Here is a 22,859-nt window from a genome sequence, read left to right as displayed (position 1 = left end):
ATACGATCACGTGAGACAGCCTGTTCTCAACCCAGTTTTTGAGCCTGTAGTGACGTCATATTGGCGCCAAAAAGCATAGGCGCCATTACTGAATCCTTAACCACGCATGCGTGGGTTTCAACATCGAAGCGTTCCCGCTATTAGACTGTCTCTTACCAAGCCTGACAGCGACCAAGCAAGACGTCTAAGCAAGCTCTCCCATTTGAGTGTGGTTGAACCAAGTTGTCTCTATAACGACACCAACTCGAAGAACCGTACATCTACATTTCAGGTTACTCTAAAACCGGACAATTGGAAGCTGTTTTATTTTCCACCGTACAATAAATATTTGTTGTTGTTGATCAGTTTGGAGTTTCTACGTTCAGTTCTCTTCCAATTTAATGTAGGAAAGTTAGGTGTATATCTAAAGATATATAACCCACTCTCCTAAAGTGGTGACCCCGACTAAAGAACGACTGCAGCCACGACGATCTGGACTAATCAGCATCATCATTGGTATGAGCAACACGAGTTTCCGGCCGCCGACACCATCATCATAACGACTTTTTGAACAATTTCACAGTGAGATATTGACTCTATAGCATTTCCGACTATACAAACTCACATTATGCCAAGCTGACACAGACGTTTTTTTTTTCTTTCTTTCTGACTATTATTTTCCATTTTCTTTCAGTACGTCAAGGTGGGTTTTCAAAAAAAAAAAAAGAAAAATTTTTTTTTCCCGTAGACAGTACAAGCACACAACCAAACACACTACAAAAAAAAAGGAAAACAATACAAAAAAAAAAAATACAGAAGGCAACCACATTGTTTTTTTTTTGTTTTTTTTAGCGAATATTTCTTTTCTTCTTTCTTTTTCCATTTTGTTCTTATTGTGCATATACATTACAGAGGAAAACAAAAAGGTACAGAAAAAAATAGTGTGTTTCCTTTCCCATTTGCGGTGAAATTTTTTTTTTTTTTGGCCTTTTGCATATTTTATACGTTTTTCGTTATTGTTTCTTCCTATTTCACCTTTGACGGAATCATTACCAATATGTGTGCGTTGCCAAGCCTGCTTTCATTCGCCGGAGAGACTCGACTTGTTTCAAATTGCTCTGAGTCCTCCACGGACGCACCACGTACTGTTTCCGTAGATCCTGCAAGGCAGTCCTCTTCAGTGACCAATGAGGATTTGCTACGTAGCATTCAGGAGCTCACTCGCACCGTAAATAACCTCTGTTTCTCGAGATCTCGTGGTGCTTCCCAATCTCGTAGCGTTTCCCGGTCTCGAAAATTTGCTCGAGATCGGGGAGCTACCTGGAAGAAGCAAGGTCTGTGTTGGTACCATGCAAACTTTTCGAACAAGGCGACAAAGTGTATTCAGCCTTGTTCGTTCAAGGCGTCGGGAAACAAGTTAAGGAGAAAGTGCGCACGTCACTTTCCTCCACCCAACCTGTTTTTAATCGTGCAATATTCGTCCAGGACCAAGTCTCGAAGAAATTCTTAATGGTTGACACTGGTTCCTGTCGTAGTATTTGGCCGCTTCGTCTAACAGTCGACAAACCTCGTCGTTCTGAAATAGTTTTGCACGCAGTTGATTCATCTCCGATTCCTACTTTTGTTCAGCTTTCTCTACGTTTAGACATTGGTCTTCGCAGAGACTTTCAATGGGTTTTTGTCATAGCTGACATTCCACATCCCATTTTGGGTGCGGATTTTTTAAATCATTTTCAATTATTGGTAGATGTCCGACGTCGAAGGCTTGTCGATGACTCGACATCCCTTTCCACGCCGGCAAGGAGCTCTACCAATTCTCCTCTTAGCCCAGCATTTTTTATTGCCACTGCTGGGGACGCTTTTCATTCTCTTTTAGCGTCTTTTCCGGAGTTGGTGGATATTACTTTCAAGCCGGTTAAACCTGCACATTCCACCCTCCATTATATCACGACGACTGGTCCTCCGGTTTTTTCTCGACCACGTCGCCTAGCGCCTGATCGTCTTAAGACGGCCAAGGCCGAGTTTGAACACATGCTTCAACTCGGCCTCATTCGCCCCTCCACCAGCCCATGGGCATCCCCCGGTGGGGGACTATCGGAGACTAAATGCAGTGACGATAGCTGATCACTATCCCATCAGGAATTTGCAGGATTTCTCGGCGAACCTGCATGGATGCACCATTTTCTCTAAGATTGATCTGGTACGGGCCTATCATCAGATACCAGTAAATCCAGAGGATATCCCTAAAACAGCCATCACTACACCTTTCGGTTGTTTTGAATTTCTATTTATGAGTTTTGGTTTGCGTAATGCTACTAGCACTTTTCAGAGGTTTATGGATGAGGTCGTTCGTGGACTTGATTTTGTATTCGCTTATGTCGATGATATACTCATCGCTAGTGATACGGAAGAGAATCATCTCCACCATTTGTCGCAACTTTTTCAGCGTCTTCGCGCTTATAATGTGAAGATTAATCCCGACAAGTGTCTTTTCGGGCAGTCATCCCTGAATTTTCTGGGACATTTGGTTGATTCTAATGGGATCAAACCTCTTCCTGCTAAAGTCGATGCAATTCAACGCATCGCACCTCCAACCTCTCCGCGACAGTTGCGCCATTTTTTAGGCATGGTCAATTTTTACAGGAGATTCATTGACCGGTGTGCATACAAACTACTTCCTTTAACGAGGCTACTGCAAGGCCATTCTAAGAAGGATGCTGGACTCACTCTTACTGATGAGGCGTTATCTGCTTTTCAGTCTGTGAAACAGGAGTTATCCTCCGTTCCTGTTCTTGCACATCCTGCTCCTGATGCTCCGCTTTCTTTATCTGTGGATGCTTCCGATTCTGCGGTCGGTGCTGTTTTGCAGCACACTGTAGACAATCAAACAAAACCTTTGGCTTTCTTTTCTTGTAAATTACAGCCTGCCGAACGCAGGTATAGTACTTTTGATCGTGAGCTATTGGCGATCTATCTGTCGATTCGGCATTTTCAACACCAACTCGAGGGACGAGAGTTTGTGATTTATACTGATCACAAGCCACTCACTTTTGCTCTGTCCTCTAAAACGGACAAGCTCTCTCCTCGTGCTTTTCGTCACCTGGATTTTATCTCACAATTTACAGGTGACATTCGTCATGTGCCAGGGAAAGAGAACATTCCAGCTGATGCTCTTTCTCGACTTCCTGTGCATTCTATTTCCACTCCCGCGGAAATTGATTTGCTGGAAATTTCGCAGGAGCAACCTTCTTTGTCAAGTTTAGATTTGACTTCGTCAAAATTCAGCAACTGTAAATTTGCTTATCTTCCGCTCCCTTCATCCGAGGGATCTATATTATGTGACACATCCACAGGTTCTCCTAGGCCTTTAGTACCTACGAACCATCAACGTTCTGTGTTTGATGCCCGTCATTCTTTGTCACATCCGGGCATCTCAGCAACAGTAAAGCTTATCACTGCTCGGTTTTTCTGGCCCAATATGCGGCGATCAATTACCACTTGGGCACGCTCCTGCATGAAGTGCCAGAGTGCGAAGGTCCATAGGCACGTTCGTGCCCCTCTTGGACAATTTCCTTCTCCTGAAGCCCGTTTCCGTCACGTCCATCTTGATTTGGTTGGACCGTTACCAGTGTGTCGCGAGTTCTCATACCTGTTAACTTGTGTTGACCGTTTCTCACGTTGGCCAGAAGCCATTCCTATAGCAGATATTACTTCTGAGACTGTTGCCCAGGCTTTCGTTTCTGGGTGGGTGTCGAGGTTCGGAGTACCGGTCAGTTTGACCACAGATCGTGGCCGGCAATTTGGGGCCGCGCTTTTCGTGACCTATCACGAATCCTGGGGGTGCATCGTATACGCACCACCAGCTACCATCTCGCTTCTAATGGGATGGTTGAGCGGTTTCATAGACAACTTAAGGCCGCCTTGCGCGCCTCGCCCAACCCGCAGTTTTGGGTTGAAATTCTTCCGGTTGTCCTCCTTGGATGCCGGACTGCGGTAAAAGCTGACCTGGGTTACTCCTCGGCGGAACTTCTTTACGGCACCACGTTGACGTTGCCAGGTGCGATGGTGGTACCAGACTCATCACAACCACCACACCCAGAGTCCTATGTTACTCGGTTGTGAGAGTATTTCTCCAATCTTCCATCTATGGTCCCCAGACAACAGTCACCTCCCTTTAGAGTGCCAGCAGACATTGAGTCTTGGTCTCATGTGTTTATTAGGGATGATTCTGTCAAAGGACCCCTTGTTTCTCCCTACAAAGGACCCTATCGTGTGCTTTCTCGCACTCCAAAGTTTTTCAAGGTCGACGCTAATGGTCGTACAGAAATTGTGTCTGTTGACCGTCTGAAAAAAGCGTACCTTGACAAACCTTCAACTCCCGTGGACGACGTGCCCGTGTTTCAAATGCCGCACACACCACTATCACCACACACATTGTCAACGCCTTTACCAATGCAAACACCAACATCAGCACCATCACAATCACACACACCAACAATTACACCACCTTCGTCGTTGCAAAGGAACCCTAGCGAACTTTATGTCACTAGGTTTGGCAGGACGGTGCATTGGCCCAAGAAATTGGAAAAAACTATTTACGTTTAATTTATTGTGTTTTTACTGGACAATTTCAGTTTTTTTTTTATTGAACATTTTTCTTCCATTCAGAAAAAAAAACAAACTATGTATCCGGTTCGTAAAAAGCTACACAAGGAAATTTGGAATGTCCATACGCAGGAGGTTGTGGTCAGTTGCAGAGCTATAGTTGAGCGTCGGATGCCAGTTTCGACCTGTTGCCTGGTACTAGGTATCTTAGTCGGTTGGCTCTTGCTATATTCCGTCAGGGGATGTTCCATTCTACAGTGAAGATAAAACCGAGTGTTTGATATATATTTGTGCTGCATTTTCTGCGTGGTTTCGGTGGCCATCTCGCCTCAGACGTCCCTCCAAAATTTTTTAATTTCGTGTTCCACACTCAAGGGGGAGCCATTGTAGTGACGTCATATTGGCGCCAAAAAGCATAGGCGCCATTACTGAATCCTTAACAACGCATGCGTGGGTTTCAACATCGAAGCGTTCCCGCTATTAGACTGTCTCTTACCAAGCCTGACAGCGACCAAGCAAGACGTCTAAGCAAGCTCTCCCATTTGAGTGTGGTTGAACCAAGTTGTCTCTATAACGACACCAACTCGAAGAACCGTACATCTACATTTCAGGCTACTCTAAAACCGGACAATTGGAAGCTGTTTTATTTTCCACCGTACAATAAATATTTGTTGTTGTTGATCAGTTTGGAGTTTCTGCGTTCAGTTCTCTTCCAATTTAATGTAGGAAAGTTAGGTGTATATCTAAAGATATATAACCCACTCTCCTAAAAGCCTACAACTCCTTATAAAAACTCACATTTTCCTCCTTTCGAGTCTTTCGGTTCAAGACCTTTATAGGTCTAGCCACTGACCACACAAGACACAGCCAGTTCCAGCGACGTCACCACAGCATCCACGTTGAAGTTTACCAGCTTCGTCCAAGAGCATTACGGCAACCTCCTTCTTCGTCTCCACCATCTCCTCAACGTCGTCAACATCATCTCTACGTATACAGCTCAGCAAGCATTTCACCCAAGTTCCAACACTTCACTGTTCGTGAATTACTTCACCATGGATCAACAGCAAATATACAACCTGTTATTTATATTTGTGTCGACCATGCGACGCGTTAAAAGGAGCCGTTCCATTCATCACCATTCTCCTTGGTTCGCACGGTCGTTCTACAATTCTATATACATGACGCACACATAGACACACACGTTAACATACCTATAAATCTTCTCTTAATCATTCTACGCGGTTATGTTTCCTTTTTCCTTTTGGCACTTATATGTACCATTCAAATTATATATTTATTGTATCGATCGTGTCATGTACTAAAGAGCCATTCTCGTCACCTCACATCACACGGTCCTTACAAAGGAAAACCATGAGGGTGAAGGATCTATCTAGAGAAAAGAGTAATGCTGTTTAAAGCTTGGTTAGTCGAATAATTCCTAAATCTAAGATGAACTTGCATTCAGCCTTCAAACAACAAGGCTTGACATTAGTCGACGGTTAAAAAAAAAACAGTTGAATTGGTAGAAATATCAACAAGCTGATGAGATCTTGATACTTAAGATCTACTATAAGACCAAAATAGCGAAGGAAAGCTACCCAAGAATTGGCGTTGGCAAGTTTACAGTAAGAAATCTATTTGAAACTTTGGCAAATGCCGTGTAGTAACGCCGTGCGCATGCGTAGTCTCACGCATGCGTGGAATTAAACAACCAAGCGTTCCCGCTTAATTCTATCTCTTTTACGGTCGGCCGACCATGAGCATGGACGTGTTAAGCTGTCTCTCTACATCTTTCGGACTTACGCTCGACAGCTCGCTTGCAACTACATACCCACGTCCCAACAACTATGCTCATACACACAGAAGCTGTAACAACAAGAACTAAAGATGTATATATTTACCACCTAAATAAAGTGTTGTTTAAGTTGATAGTCTGGAGTTCAGCGTTCCGTTATATTCTAATTTTATAGTAGGAAAGTCAGGTATACATCTAAAGATGTATAACCCACTTTCCACTAAAGCCGAGTACAGAGTCACCTACTTCTCTCCGAAATTGACAATTGGAATATGAGTCACTAAGGCCTGGCATTTGGGTGGGGGGGAGGCTAGTCAATTACGTCGACCCCAGTGCGCAACCGGTGCTCATTTCATCGATCCAAAAAGGATGAAAGGTAAAGTTGACCACGGCGGAATTTGACTCAGAGTGTAAAGACGGACGAAATACCGTTAAGCATTTTGCCTGGCATGCAAATAATAAGGATCTTGACCGTCAAATCAGAAAGATCCAATAGTTCTACCAGCTCGCCGCCTTTCTTCCAATCTAAAGAATACATGCATACATACATACATATGAATACATACATACATATGTACATACGAACGTACGTATATATGTATGTACGTATTGGGATAGAGAAGAGAAACTGTGTACAATTGTGGAAATCAGTTGCCCAATGAATGTTAACAAAACGCGAAAAAGAAAATACCTATGCTGAACTATTGAGAAATCTAGTTATTCTATCCAGATTACAAGTTCAGGTTTATAACAGCAATTATTCGAGCACTGGGACATGTAACACACTGCCTATGTACCAATCTTGAATAAATTAGGTCTTTGGAGACCAGAAAGGAGAAAGCTGATTCGAAGACTACAGATCCAAACCATCACTGGAACTGTAAGAATCTGTAAAACTTTTCAAAAGTTTATCATTTATGTATATATGATCATGTCTAGACATGCAACCATATGCATGAGAATACATGCATATGTAGAAAACGACCGTGCGAACCAAAGAAGATGGCGATGAACGGAAGAAGCTCCTTTTAACACGTCACGCAGTCGGCACAAAACATGTTATATAATATGGGCTCGCATGTGAGATGCGAGCAAGTACCAGCAAGGAAAGCGAGAGACACAACCGTTATATATATAGAGAGAGTAAGTTTTATTAGGGTAGTCAACTGTGTGTGCGTGCATGCGGCAATATAAACAATACAATATGTATGACAGACCGTCATGTATGTGAGAGTGTGTATACAATAATATGTGTGTGTGTGTGAATGAGAAATACAGAGCATGGAATAAGAGTCTGTAACATAGACTATAAGAGTCCTGAACACAAAGATAAGAAAGTACCAGTTCATAGAAGAGTTACACAGTAGGTAGAATGTCTGTACACAAGAGGTCGTGGCCGAATAGAAGAGCTGAGGTGTCACATGTTGTGTGTGAAGTTGAGCTTCGATGCTGCGACCGGTTACTTGGTACAGAAGATTCTGGCTGTTATTTCGAGGTGGAAACAATCCACACAAACAGTGTTGAGAAGGAACCGCGGTTGCTGTTGGTGGTGTTGGCGCTGGCGACGGGACTGTAGTAGACAGTAGAACGGTGGTGTTGACGTCGTCGCTGGAAACTGGCTGGAGTTGTGTTCTGTGTGGTCTACGACCAGACCTGAAAAGGTCTGAGGTCGCGCAAACTGGCGTAGATAAAGCAGGGCTATTTATAGGTAAAAAGGGGCTCCAGAAACAGCAGAAAAACACTCTCTCACATGACCTTATTAGAAGGCCACGATTGGTTGACGTTCACCCTGGCGCGAAACAGAACTGGAGACAAATGCCGCACAAATAAGAGCCAATCAGGGTGCTGGACACAGTAGGTCCAAACGGGCCGAATGCTAAATGTTAGCCGCTTCGTTCTCATTCGTAAATAAATACCCGAGAGAGGTTTCACTACACATAAAACAAAACATACAAATCTGCATGCATGCACACATACATACATTCATGCATACATACATACACACACACACACACACACACATATTGTGTGTACGTGTGGATGATTTTATGTGTACATTCCAAAAATATTTTATACCAATGCCCCTTCATGCCTTTTATCATAGTTCAAAACATGTTATAAATGAGTCCATATTTGAAAACAGTACAGATGGCTTTACAATACGAAAACATTAGTATTTCGACAAAATTATTTTTAAAAATTATGGCATTACCTCATTCTTTAGATATATGAACATAAATAATCGATTAGTGTAGTTCTGAAATGATTCAATAGATTTTTTTATGTTGCTTTGCAGAATTCAAATGTTTTATAGTATTTCGACCAAATGCTAGTTTGTGTTTTAATAAATAAAAATTAATTGAATAAAACATCAGTGGAACATTCTTGAAAAGAAATTATTTCCCAAAATTCGACCAATTGTGAATTCGAGCAACTGTTACTTCTTTCAACTGTTTTTCAGTCATGTCTTCGGTAAATTATATTTTGATAAACTGATTTTAATCTATTATCAGCATACTATATATTCATGATAATTTCAAATAAGAGTAAGAGTAGAAATTATCCTAATCATTCTTAAATAATAGAAGAAGGTTGTGTTCAGAAACACTGACCAAATGAAATAACAATGAAGGAACAATAACCTACACGTAAATAAGTGTCTATACCAAATGTTGAATCATATATAAAAGATCTGGGAGGAAGTTACTTTGAATTAATTATTCGAATTTGGCGAGAGAATATCTACAATTTAGTTGTAATTAAACTTTACCGTTAAGTAGAGGAATTAAAAACATTTAGGGTTTGAAAACAATTAAATGGAGAAGTTAATGATGAGAGTTAACTCCCTTGAAAAATATCTATTAACAAAAAATATAACATTCTCTAAAAATTCACAAAATGAATATTTTTAGTGATTTTCTTTTTGTATGCAACAATTATATGTACAACTTTTAGGGGAAGCGTGATTCTAAATAAAAGCCAGAAACAGAATTCAAATGATCTTTGTAAAATATGGATATAAACAGACAAATGATCGCCTGGAAATGTATATGTATGTCTGTTTTAGTATATATCCCACTTCTCAGCTTCTTTATATATGTACACATATACAGACATGCATATCAACATATTTACATGCATTTGTGAGTATACAGATTAATAAAAATGCATACATCTTGAGGGGAGGAAAAGAGTAAGCATATATAGAATAAATACTGAAAGAGACTGGGGGATATTAGTATTAATATTTTCAGTGAAAAAAAATGTCTTAGTGAGAATTCGGACTGAGGCTGGCTTAATTAATCCAAGACACTGTCTATGTAAACAAACCTAAGCCCTACCACCCAACACCACAACTAGGCTATCATGGATTATTTCCCTTCCCAAGTTTCTTGCTTTTCAGCAAACCCCAATCAATAGAAAACGTGCGCATTATCTGAGCTATGTCCCGTTTTCCAGGCTGTCAGACAGATCTAATATGTTTTAGAAAAGAGAATTGGGAAATCTGACAGAGACATTGCTTGTGACAATATCGAAATATCTCATTTCAAAATCTCCCATGTAAGTTAATATTGATAACGATGCTAATCTGTATGTGTAGGCAAGACTGTATGTTCAATGTATATACGTGTAAGCGTACGCAGTCTAAATATGTGACAATGTTTATAGTTATGTACATCTATTCTACAGAGTTATTATATGCATGCATTTGCTTACGGTCTGTCTAATGCTATGCAGATACATGTAATTATTTATTCTTGGCAGTTGGCATGCTGCAAAACAATATTTCTTGTGTTCGTGATTTTTGATGAGGATTTTGTTTGTTTATTTGTTGCACTGTCCCTTTCTTCTGCTCGCCTCACACCCACCTCTTTATTACTATTTCTCTCTTCTTACTCTCTGCTTCACTCACTTTTACTCCGCCCTTCCCTCATTTATTTTCCTTACCTCTTCATCCCTCGAGTGCATGTGTGCTTAATTGTATCAAAGTTACGCGCTTTCATGTTTTTCTTGCAGTCTGGTTTACTCCAGACGGGCTCTGAATTTGGGCAGATTGATATTGTTTCCTGCCAGTCTACCTGCTTACTCATGGATACATGCAAAGAATTTATGGATCCTATTTTAGCATTTAGCATGTCTTAATTAAAGATTCTTTCTCTGGATCATTCATCTATTTTTTTTTTTTTTGCTTAACTAAGAATCAAGCTGAAAGCAGAGAATATGTTATTAACCTCATTGCTAGTACTCGTTGCTTGAGTCTGTAATACGGCAACCCCTTTTATTGAATAAAACTGAGTCTAGATAGTATTTGAATACCTCTGCATTAATAAAATATCCGAATGGCGTCATTACCATATATGCGTGTCAGAAATACAGGTTTAGAAAATGATGATTTGCAGCAATAGTCCATTGCTAAATGTTTTTGCTTACACCACCATCACCATAACCGCTTTTTCATCATCACCATTATCATTATCAGTATTATTTCTCAGTAAATTATATTGTCGTTTAGACAAAACTTATAAATGCATAAACTTGCTGAAGAACAACGTCAATTATGTTAATTTCGACCGTAAGTGTAGAACCTCAATAAGGTCAGGGTGGTCAGAAGGTGCTTTAAGGAATCCACCTCGGAGAATCGAAACTTTAATGCAAATTGGATTTTGATTCGCAATATTTAATGCTTCCCAATAGTGTTTCTCACAGTGAGATATATATGAGGATTGAAAGGGGGTGGACAAATTGGCATGTTTAAACTTCAATTTGTCCAAGAATTATTTGGATATAAAATCTATTGCTTTCTCATTAATAGAGGGTGATACTTGTTTGTTTGAGACACCCTGTCGTAATAGATACAAACGAATACATTCAGTTTATACTATGTGAATGAAATACTTGGTTGATATACACTTATTTAAAGCTTTATAAGGTACAGATGATATTGGTTTATTTATTAGATACATCTATCACCTGTTTATGTATATAAGCAACGCTTTATGAAATTCCCATCAGTACCATTTATTCAATCTTTGATTCTAGTCTAGTCTGGAATTTTAGCCTCTGATTCTATAATGTATTGAAAATCTCCACAATATCGCCAATTCATAAAGATGACAATAGTAAACATTAGTTAGCAACATTGTTGGAATATAAGAATCTGTTACATATTCATTTTTAAAGATGTTTTGGAAGCTAGATATTTCATAGACCACTTCTGTCAATTGGTGCAAGTATCATATTCCTTTAACCATTCAGACAATCCATGCTTTAAAACATTGTATTGACAGAATTGTTACATACTGATTAATAAGTGACAGCCACAGGACCTGTCATAGATTTATTTTTCCTACATTATAGGATTGGTAAATAATTGGTAACAGGTTCATAGTTTGTACTGAAACCTAATACATCATATAAAAGCTGATACATTGTTTTCTTTGACTATTATCCACAGTCATTTTGCTGTCATTGTCATCTAATTTGTGGTCCATCTGTTATCTTTCACATTGTGAACTAATCCTTTTTTTGATTTCTCTCAGCAAATCTACTTACTCCAGTTTGCCTTATTAAATAGGCTCCGTTCCTTCTCTTGAGTAACTGAGCATCTGAGAAATATATGACTAAATAGCAGTAGATCACCCATTGCTCACCTTTTCTGCTCATCAGATCCTTCTTTGTGATACCTCTCCATTTTTTATCTTGTCTTATACTATGGCTCTCCTATATCCCATGTGTGATGGGAACAACAACTCATCTTTTAAGTGGATTAACTCAACCTCACAGGTTAAATAACAAGCTTGATTGCTCTTTGTTTTTTTTTGGCTGCATACACCCACAAAAATTTCACACATATGCTATTCTCTTCACATACCTGTACACATACCATCCACACCACCATAATTCACTAAACACATGCATACACATATACACATTATACACACTTGCAAATAAGCCACTTTACCCTGTACTTCCCTTCACTATCACTCTCTTTGTTATAAAATTCCTTTTCCTATCCTTACCACTTTTGTTTCATGATTATAAACTCATATGCACATGATTTTTTTTTTGATTTTTTATTCCTTCCTTTTTCTTTTTTTGACAAAAGACAGTTCAAAATGTAAGAAGATTCATGTACTTTTCTTTATCCCCGCATGTACTAATTTATTAACTTTGTATTTCCATTATTTCTTTGTGTTGTATTTAAGATACTGTCTTAGACAACACACACACACACACACACACATTGAATAGTAAAAATCAGAAAAGCATCTCTACAGCTGTTTCAATAGATAGAGTAAAAGCATCATCATTTATGTGATTATGTAATTAACATGTCTAATTATTTAATTATCACATTTAATGTGAATGATTAACAATTTCCTCAAGAGAAAAAAAATTGAAAAATGGAAATCAAAATGCTGTTGCTGTTTTAAATAATTAATGAGATAGGGAGAAGAAAAAAAGACAGATAAAATAAAACCCAAAGAGAAAACAATAAAGAGGAAAGGAAAAAATTTCAGAGGGAATGAATGATGTTTTCTGAGAAACTGGATAGCCCATTGCATTAAATTAATTATGGTAGTTAATTACATAATTATATAAATGATAATTTACTCTATCAATTGAAATAGCTGTAGAGAAAATCAAACTCTGAATCATATATAAAATTTATGATTTTCTGCTTTTCTAAATATGTTGCTCTGAACTATCATTTTATCTGATTCTATATATACAAGTAAATTTGCTCCACTAGTATTCGTTATAATGCTATTATGTATTCAAGTTTAACGGTGTATTAATAATTGAGTTCTTAAATACAGTGGATATATTTTAGGATGTTTATACACACCATTCCAGTGTATGGTATTTGTAAGTTTGTGTTATTGACAAAGTAAAGAAAATTCAACACACATTGTAGAATAATATATTTTGTATATTATTGAAGACTATTTTAAATACTGCCAGCCAGTGTGAAACTTTAGGTTATGGTTAGGATAAAACAATATGCACCCTCAATAAAATAATATATAAATACTGTTGCTCAAATTCAAGTGACTTCTCCATCAACATTTGAATTCAAGTAACAACTAAAGTAAAAACTGCTGTTAAGTCCTATGGAGAAGAAAATAAAAGAGACTGAATCCATTCAACATTCTAATTCCCTTCTTTCTTATTATTGTTCTGATTTGATTCTCTTTAAATTTCTATATGATTTGAAAAAATCAAAATAACTTACATGATTTCCATAAATTAAATTTCAATATTACACTGCTGAAATTAATTAAGATTAAAATAAGTATATGTAATTGGAATTATATTACTTGTTGTGTGTGTGTGCGTTCATACAGACGTTACCCAATGTATACAAGAAAGATGACTCTGCCTTGTGTGGACATGTGCTATGAATGGGCAATGAAGGTTGGGTTAAAAATAGCCTGAGATTTCTGGTTTTATGATACAAAACCTTTCATCTTAAATTAAAATCTGTCAAATTCATGAAAGAATCTTTTTGTTAAGTTATGTTTCAAACACGAGTTTAATGATAAACATTTGAAATATGGTCACATAATGGTTGAATGTTAAATATTAGCTAAAGTATTGAAGGCCTTAATAAACATTTTTAAAGAGAAAGTTCTGTAAGTATTGAATAAATACTGATTAATACAGTAACAGTAGTCTAATGACAAAAAATAATTTAGGATGTAATTTTTCTGTTCTTGAAGGTTTATAATCTACATTGCACAACACTAATTGTAAAAATAGCTATATATTAAGTCAGTGTAGTTCCCACTGAAATCCAAATTATACAATAACCACAGACCAGTAATTGTAGCAGGATGAAAACTTAATTGGCTTAATTCTGTGCTTTCTAATGTATACATTCCAATCTCTTGAAGTGTAATCTAACTACCCCATATCAATTCTTCTGTTATATGCCCTCATTTAAGGATATTTTTTACCAGCAGAATACATTATCCATTTGTGTTACTTGTAAACTCCAATCATTGTGGTTGAGTTCATATTGCACATTTAACAATATATTTGCTCTTATCTAGTTACTGCAGTTTCACTGCTTTTACTTCTTGTTTTACTGCCCTACAACATTCAACAAAGAAATTCACTTCATAGCTTTGATCCTAGTGCATAATACTTTCAACAAATATCTTTTTCCATTGCCTTAGCTCAGCCTTATGAGTGATATCAAGCTGAGGCCTGTCAGACTGATGGTACCTTTGTCCTGATGAACTCCACCATCATCACCTGGCCTTTGAGTACCTTTAGCAGACCCCAGTCAGTTGCAAGCATTCGGACCAGGTCTCTGATCTAAAACTATCTTCTTTCTAGCTTCCAGTCTTGGAGGCCTTTAAATATATGATGGTTGCTGCTCTTCCTCTTCTAAGTCATAAAAATATAAATAAGCGACTTTTTCATATGAAAAAAATTTTCCTTTTATCATTGACTAATAGAATTCCCCAAACTTCTTCCATATTCTCTGTGACTTACAAAGTAACAGTAGCTTTGTTTCAATCTGTAATATATTTACCTTATTATTTACATAACCTCCTTACTTTGGCTGATGACATGGCACTAATACATGTAGTACACTTAATTTGTTGCTTGTACTTGGGAAACTTCTGCAACATTTCTAAAGCTATTCATTGCATTCCATATATAAGCTAAGTTAGATGTTACTCCTTGGTTTTGAGCATAGAAATTCTCATAATGACATGGTTGGCTTTTGAATGTTCATACTGCCAACTAAAACTTTAGTTTAGGCTTATCAAGGATGACCATCAGTTTTTTTTTTTGTTTTTATTTTTGTTTCGTACTTTCACAACAGTTTTATTTAACGTATGAGGCTGATTGAAAAGAAATTATGTTACTTGTGTGAAATGTATGTCATAGTTGAAACTTCAGTAGTTGCATATTTGTGCAGATCTGCTCCTCTTTTGATTTATGCTGGGACTACCAACTGGTATCATTAGTCCTGAACAGCAAGAATACTTTAATAGATATAGATTTTTTTTTTCTTATTTCCTCCTAATTACCCTTGGAATTATTTGCATAAAATAAACACTCAAACTAGTATTAGAAAGATTGTCTCTTTGCCATTGTAGATTTGCTGTAAAATAAGCCTAAATAAGCCCAAATATGTAATTTTTGGGGTATGTGTGTGTATGGGCATGGGTCTTAGGATTGACTGATCTAGAATCATTTTAAAAGAACTAAAGTAAAAGATACAGTATCAATTCTTTTCTTTTTTTTTTTAATAATGATGCTACCATTTTACCTGTGAAAAGCAATGTTAATGGAATTAACACTTCATATAATACTGATAATTATTATCATAACAAAAACGATAAAAAGTAAAGCTGACTTTAGTTAGATTTTAACTCAGAACTATACAGCACTAGGAAAAAGTTAACGATTATCTGTAAAGTGTAATGTTAATTAAACATCAGTAAAACATGTTAGTTGAATGTATTGGTTGAAATGAGAAATAGTTTTTATATATTGAAACAGCATTCTTCTTGGTAAAAGTATCAGTTAACATTGTTCATTAGATTGTCTATGGGTCACATACTCTCACCTGTGCTGTGTTGTATCTGGCAAAGACACTAGGTAGACCAAATATTGTAATATTGAAGAGCAGCTTATATTATAGGGTAAATGATGAGATCGTACTGCAGTTCAAATAGTGATACTGGAGGGCATCTAAAATATAATACTGATGTTTGGACAAAAGTGTAATGTTATATGCCATGACAACATGTAATATTAGGGCAGCTATATTATTATATTGTAGGACAAGCAAATTATTGTATGACATGACATGCCAAATTGTGATATTATGAACCAAAATGTGATATACAGCAAGACAAAATATAATACTATAGTGCAATCAAAATAATACTTTTGAGATATAATGTATTAGATTGTAGAGCACATTAGATTTTGTAGAACAGTAAAAGCTGGATATTGTTGAGCAAGCATAGTTTGAAACAGTAAAATTGACATTTTGCTTTTGCTATTGCTGTAACTGAGGAAATTGAGTTTGCTTTTTATATTTATATAAGTTAAAGAAAATTAGTGTTGGAAATACAGGAGATAAATTTCACAATATAATATGTTATATGAGTTTATGTTTGTATCATCATCATCATCATCATCGTTTAACGTCCGCTTTCCATGCTAGCATGGGTTGGACGATTTGACTGAGGACTGGTGAAACCGGATGGCAACACCAGGCTCCAATCTGATTTGGCAGAGTTTCTACAGCTGGATGCCCTTCCTAACGCCAACCACTCAGAGAGTGTAGTGGGTGCTTTTACGTGTCCCCCGCACGAAAACGGCCACGCTCGAAATGGTGTCTTTTATGTGCCACCCGCACAAGCCAGTCCAGGGGCACTGGCAACGATCTCGCTCGAAAATCCTACAGGAGCCAGTCAGGCGGTACTGGCAACGGCCACGCTCAAAATGGTGCATCTCATGTGCCACCCGCACAAGAACCAGTCCAGGGCACTGGCAACGATCTTACTTGGCTTGCCGGGTCTTTTCACGCACAGCACATTTCCAAAGGTCTCGGTCAGTAGTCATCGCCTCGGTGAGGCCCAATGTACGAAGGTCTTGCCTCACCACCTCAGCCCAGGTCTTCCTGGGCCTACCTCTTCCACGGGTTCCCTCAACTGTTAGGGTGTGGCACTTTTTCACGCAGCTATCCTCATCCATTCTCACCACATGTCCATACCAGCGCAATCGTCTCTCTTGCACGCCACAACTGATGCTTCTAATGTTCAGCTTTTCTCTCAAGATACTTACACTCTGACGGGTATTCACATTGACATTACACATCCAACGGAGCATACTGGCTTCATTCCTTGCGAGCTTACGTATGTCCTCAGCAGTTACAGCCCATGTTTCACTGCCATGTAGCATGGTTGTTCGTACGCATGCGTCATACAGTCTGCCTTTTACTCTGAGTGAGAGTCCCTTTGTCGCCAGCAGGGGTAAGAGCTCTCTAAACTTTGCCCAGGCTATTCTTATTCTAGCAGCTACACTTTCAGCGCACCCACCCCCACTACTAACTTGGTCGCCCAGATAGCGGAAGCTATCGACTACCTCTAGTTTTTCACCCTGGAATGAGATAGATGTTGTTTCCTGTTTGTTTACAGTCTTTATTGCACCTGAACATCTGCCACAAACAAAAACTAACTTGCTAGTTAACCTGCCTTTGATGTCGCTGCACCTCTTATGTGTCCATAGCTTGCACTGGGTACATCTTATAGAGTTACTACCTACTCCTTTTCTACATACTGAGCAGGGCCATCTACCTGAAGGGGTTTGTGTTTTATCTACCTTCCTACTTATTAGGATTTTGGTTTTAGCTAGGTTGACTCTAAGGCCCTTCAATTCTAGACCTTGCTTCCACACCTGAAACTTCTCCTCTAGTTCTGATAGTGACTCCGCAATTAGGGCAAGGTCATCAGCATAGAGGAGCTCCCAGGGGCAACCTGTCTTGAACTCCTCTGTGATTGCCTGGAGGACTATGATAAATAAGAGGGGGCTGAGGACGGAACCTTGGTGGATCCTACCTCTACCCGGAATTCATTGCTGTACTCATTTCCAACCCTCACCTTACTGGCAGCATCTCTGTACATGGCTCGCACAGCTCTCACTAACCATTCTTCTATCCCAAGTTTCCTCATTGACCACCAGATAAGGGATCGGGGGACCCTGTCAAAGGCTTTCTCCATGTCAACGAAAGCCAGGTACAGAGGTTTATCCTTAGCTAGGTATTTCTCCTGCAACTGTCTCACTAGAAATAAGGCATCAGTAGTGCTTTTACCTGGCACGAACCCAAACTGCATCTCATCTAAATTGATTCGCTCCCTAATTAGTTGGGCTATGACCCTCTCTGTAACTTTCATAACCTGATCTAACAGCTTGATGCCTCTGTAATTATTTGTATCTAAAGCGTCACCTTTACCTTTGTAGCAGTTGACTATAATGCTGCTACACCAGTCATTGGGTATGACTCCTTCGTGTATCACCTGGTTCGTAATACGGGTGACTGGGCTATAGCCAACACTGCCAGATATTTTGAGCATCTCTGCAGTGATTCCTGATGGACCGGGGGCTTTCCCGGTCTTCATACTCTTAATTGCTTTATCTACCCTGGTACTATCAACTCGGATAGCTGGTCCCTCTATTGGGTCGACATACGGCAGGCTCTCTTTCTCCCATTCATTCTCTTTATTAAGCAATCTATCGTAGTGGCATCTCCAGACCTCTTTCTTTGCATCCTCTTTTAATGCAAGCGTACCATCATCCATGCGAACACATTTCTCTCCTACAACATCACTATTCTCTCTCCTACACTGTCTTGCAACACGAAATACATATATATATATTGGCTAGACTGGCAATATGACCATCCCCAAGTACAACAACATATATATATATATATATATATATATATATATATATATATATATATATATATATATAATTTATATAAGGGCATTACTATATAATAATGCCTCACGCTTAGAGGGACTAAATAAGTCAAAAACTACCAAAAATAAGCACATATTTACCGAAAGCGAGGAAATGCAATTTTCAAAGTTAACCTCCTAAAAACATTTAACTTAACAGCAAACCACTGGTTTCATAATTAATACAGCAAAAACTATGTAGTAAGCTGCATCTTTTATTCATCAGTGCACGTATGGTCGAGACACATAAAGAATAAACAAAAATCAACATACCCTGATGTACCCAACACAGTACGATGACTTCTGTTCATCCCTATATATCCGTGAAAGAGGCTGGATTTTTCAAATTGCATCTCGGTAACACGTGCTTTTACAGAATAATATTCAGCACTGAATATATTCTAATTATTTATAATATAATATAGGATAAAATCTTTAGAAGAATTTATCAAGTAGTCAGCGTGAAAAAACCCATAAGGAAAAAAACCCATCGTTTTTTTCTGTAAATATATATAATTAATTTATATAAGGGCATTACTATATAATAATGCCTCACGCTTAGAGGGACTAAATAAGTCAAAAACTACCAAAAATAAGCACATATTTACCGAAAGCGAGGAAATGCGATTTTTAAAGTTAACCTCCTAAAAACATTTAACTTAACGGCAAACCACTGTTTCATAATTAATACGGCAAAAACTATGTAGTAAGCTGCATCTTTTATTCATCAGTGCACGTATGGTCGAGACACATAAAAAATAAACAAAATTCAACATACCCTGATGTATCCAACACAGTACGATGACTTCTGTGTCATCGTACTGTGTTGGGTACATCAGGGTATGTTGATTTTTGTTTATTCTTTATGTGTCTCGACCATACGTGCACTGATGAATAAAAGATGCAGCTTACTACATAGTTTTTGCTGTATTAATTATGAAACCAGTGGTTTTTTTAGGAGGTTAACTTTGAAAATTGCATTTCCTCGCTTTCGGTAAATATGTGCTTATTTTTGGTAGTTTTTGACTTATTTAGTCCCTCTAAGCGTGAGGCATTATTATATAGTAATGCCCTTATATAAATTAATTATATATATTTACGGAAAAAAAACGATGGATTTTTTCACGCTGACTACTTGATAAATTCTTATAAAGATTTTATCCTATATTATATTATATATATATATATATATATATATATATATATATATACATACATATATATATACTAGCAGGATAACCCGCCGTTGTCCGGGTGTGACTTATTACGCTATCTATGATAAATCTTGCTAGGTGAAAATCAACTAAAAAAGAAAGCATTACAATGAAAAAACCCTTATGATGTAAAGATGTTCATAATTCAAAAGACGATGAAATTAATAGGGAAAGTCTGAAAGCTGTTTTGCATATCATTATTAAGCGTACGTAAATTTCACCCATCTAATTGGCTATAGAAATGCTTGTGCAAAACAACTTTTTGCGCTGCCCTGATTATACATAGCAGGGTAATCCCTTTTCGCAGGAGCTAGGACGGCAATTTGTGATGAAGCAATTGCTGGCGATCTGTTGCTACACAGTTTTGCTAGAATTCTATCAGATTGGGCAGAAGATGTTGATGCACCATTTTGCATTATGTTCAAAGTAGCTTCTGGAATGTGTTGAATTGCTGTAGTCTGTTGCTGTCTTTTTAAACCGGTTGCTTTCTTTCCTCAGCAAGCTCTCTTGTTTGGAGGCATAATCTATGTATATATTAAACAGAACAACAAAAGTTATAATAGATGGCAGGGTCGGTAGTTTTCACATTCCTGTAATTTTTCAGATTAACACCCGCATGATTACCCAACCCTAACCCTAATCCTAACACTAACCCTAACACTAACCCTAAAACCTAACCTTAAACCCTAACCCTAACACCCTAACCCTAAAACCCTAACCCTGACCCTAAAACCGTAACACTAACCCTAACTGTAATCCTAACCCTAACCCTAACACCCTAGTGAAAATCGTGGTATATTTACCAAACATTGATGAACATGAGTTATATTGTAGTCAATGATTGTGTGTACGTGCGCGTGTATGTGTTTGAGAGAGCGAGAGAGGAAGGGGGAGAGAAAGGAATAGAGTACGGGAGCAATGAAGAGAGAAAGAGAGGAAGGGAGAACGGAAGACAGTTATAAAATAGCAATGCGTGCACGTGTTTATATAAGAAACACATACAAACTAAATCTTATATTTATAATGTTGATGTGTTTATGTGTATGTTGTTGTCACAGATCACGTATGTGTGGTTGTGTGTGTTTTTATGTATCTATGTTATGAAAAATAGGTAAAAAATACTAAGAGGAAAGTTTTATCTATGACTTTTTATGTATCACTTTCTCTCTCTCTCTCTCCCTCTTTTACTCTTACTCTCTATATTACATGTTGAGTGTGTGATCGATGTGTAAGAACGCCGGTACAGGTAGAAGGGAAGAAATATAAAAGTTGCTAGAAACACCAGCTAAATCTCCCTTAAATCACAAAGTAAACGGAATTTAAAAAATCTAATTACTGCACTGGAAAGTTTACACCGAGAAAATTCCATTGATGCAAAAATTTTTACGAAAAAGTGGAAAATGTGGATTTCTATCAACTTTTAAAAAGGCTTCACACAGATACACAACTTCAGCTTTATTACATACTAGCAGTATAACCCGACCTTGTCCTGGTGTGACTTATTATGCCATCTACAATAAGTCTTGCTAGCTGAAAATCAACTAAAAAAGAAAGCCTTACAACGAAAAAACCCTTATGATGTAAATATGTTCATAATTCAAAAGACGATGAAATTAATAGGGAAAGTCTGAAGGCTGTTTTGCGTAAAATTATTAAGCATACGTAAATTTCACCCATCTAATTGGCTATAGAAATGCTTGTGCAAAACAACTTTTTGCGCTGCCCTGATTATACATAGCAGGGTAATCCCTTTTAGCAGGAGCTAGGACGGCAATTTCTGATGAAGCAATTGCTGGCGATCTGTTGCTACACAGTTTTGCCAGAATTCTATCAGATTGGGCAGAAGATGTTGATGCACCATTTTGCATTATGTTCAAAATAGCTTCTGGAATGTGGTGCATTACTGCAGTCTGTTGCTGTCATTTTAAACCGGTTGCTGTCTTTCCCCAGCAAACTCTCTTCTTTGGAGGCATAATCTATGTATATATTAAACAGAACAACAAAAGTTATAATAGATGGCAGGGTCGGTAGTTTTCACATTCCTGTAATTTTTCAGATTAACACCCGCATGATTACCCAACCCTAACCCTAATCCTAACACTAACCCTAACACTAACCCTAAAACCTAACCTTAAACCCTAACCCTAACACCCTAACCCTAAAACCCTAACCCTGACCCTAAAACCGTAACACTAACCCTAACTGTAATCCTAACCCTAACCCTAACACCCTAGTGAAAATCGTGGTATATTTACCAAACATTGATGAACATGAGTTATATTGTAGTCAATGATTGTGTGTACGTGCGCGTGTATGTGTTTGAGAGAGCGAGAGAGGAAGGGGGAGAGAAAGGAATAGAGTACGGGAGCAATGAAGAGAGAAAGAGAGGAAGGGAGAACGGAAGACAGTTATAAAATAGCAATGCGTGCACGTGTTTATATAAGAAACACATACAAACTAAATCTTATATTTATAATGTTGATGTGTTTATGTGTATGTTGTTGTCACAGATCACGTATGTGTGGTTGTGTGTGTTTTTATGTATCTATGTTATGAAAAATAGGTAAAAAATACTAAGAGGAAAGTTTTATCTATGACTTTTTATGTATCACTTTCTCTCTCTCTCTCTCCCTCTTTTACTCTTACTCTCTATATTACATGTTGAGTGTGTGATCGATGTGTAAGAACGCCGGTACAGGTAGAAGGGAAGAAATATAAAAGTTGCTAGAAACACCAGCTAAATCTCCCTTAAATCACAAAGTAAACGGA

At 37.9% G+C, this 22,859-nt stretch overlaps 1 protein-coding gene across 2 annotated transcripts in view; it reads left to right on the top strand.

The window, feature by feature from the left end:
* The first annotated feature begins 9,773 nt into the window (after nt 1–9,773).
* LOC106884034 (uncharacterized) overlaps nt 9,774–22,859 on the top strand; it is a 29,710-nt gene continuing 16,624 nt past the window's right edge. For both annotated transcript variants that reach the window (XM_014935240.3, XM_014935242.3), the window contains exon 1: nt 9,774–9,940. The gene's annotated coding sequence lies outside the window, so the exon portion shown is untranslated. The remainder of the gene's footprint in view (nt 9,941–22,859) is intronic.

Source organism: Octopus bimaculoides, chromosome 14, assembly GCF_046866305.1.
Source record: "Octopus bimaculoides isolate indiv1 chromosome 14, ASM4686630v1, whole genome shotgun sequence".
In the NCBI taxonomy this organism is placed as follows: Eukaryota; Metazoa; Mollusca; class Cephalopoda; order Octopoda; family Octopodidae; genus Octopus; species Octopus bimaculoides.
This window is presented reverse-complemented; position numbering and strand designations above follow the sequence as displayed.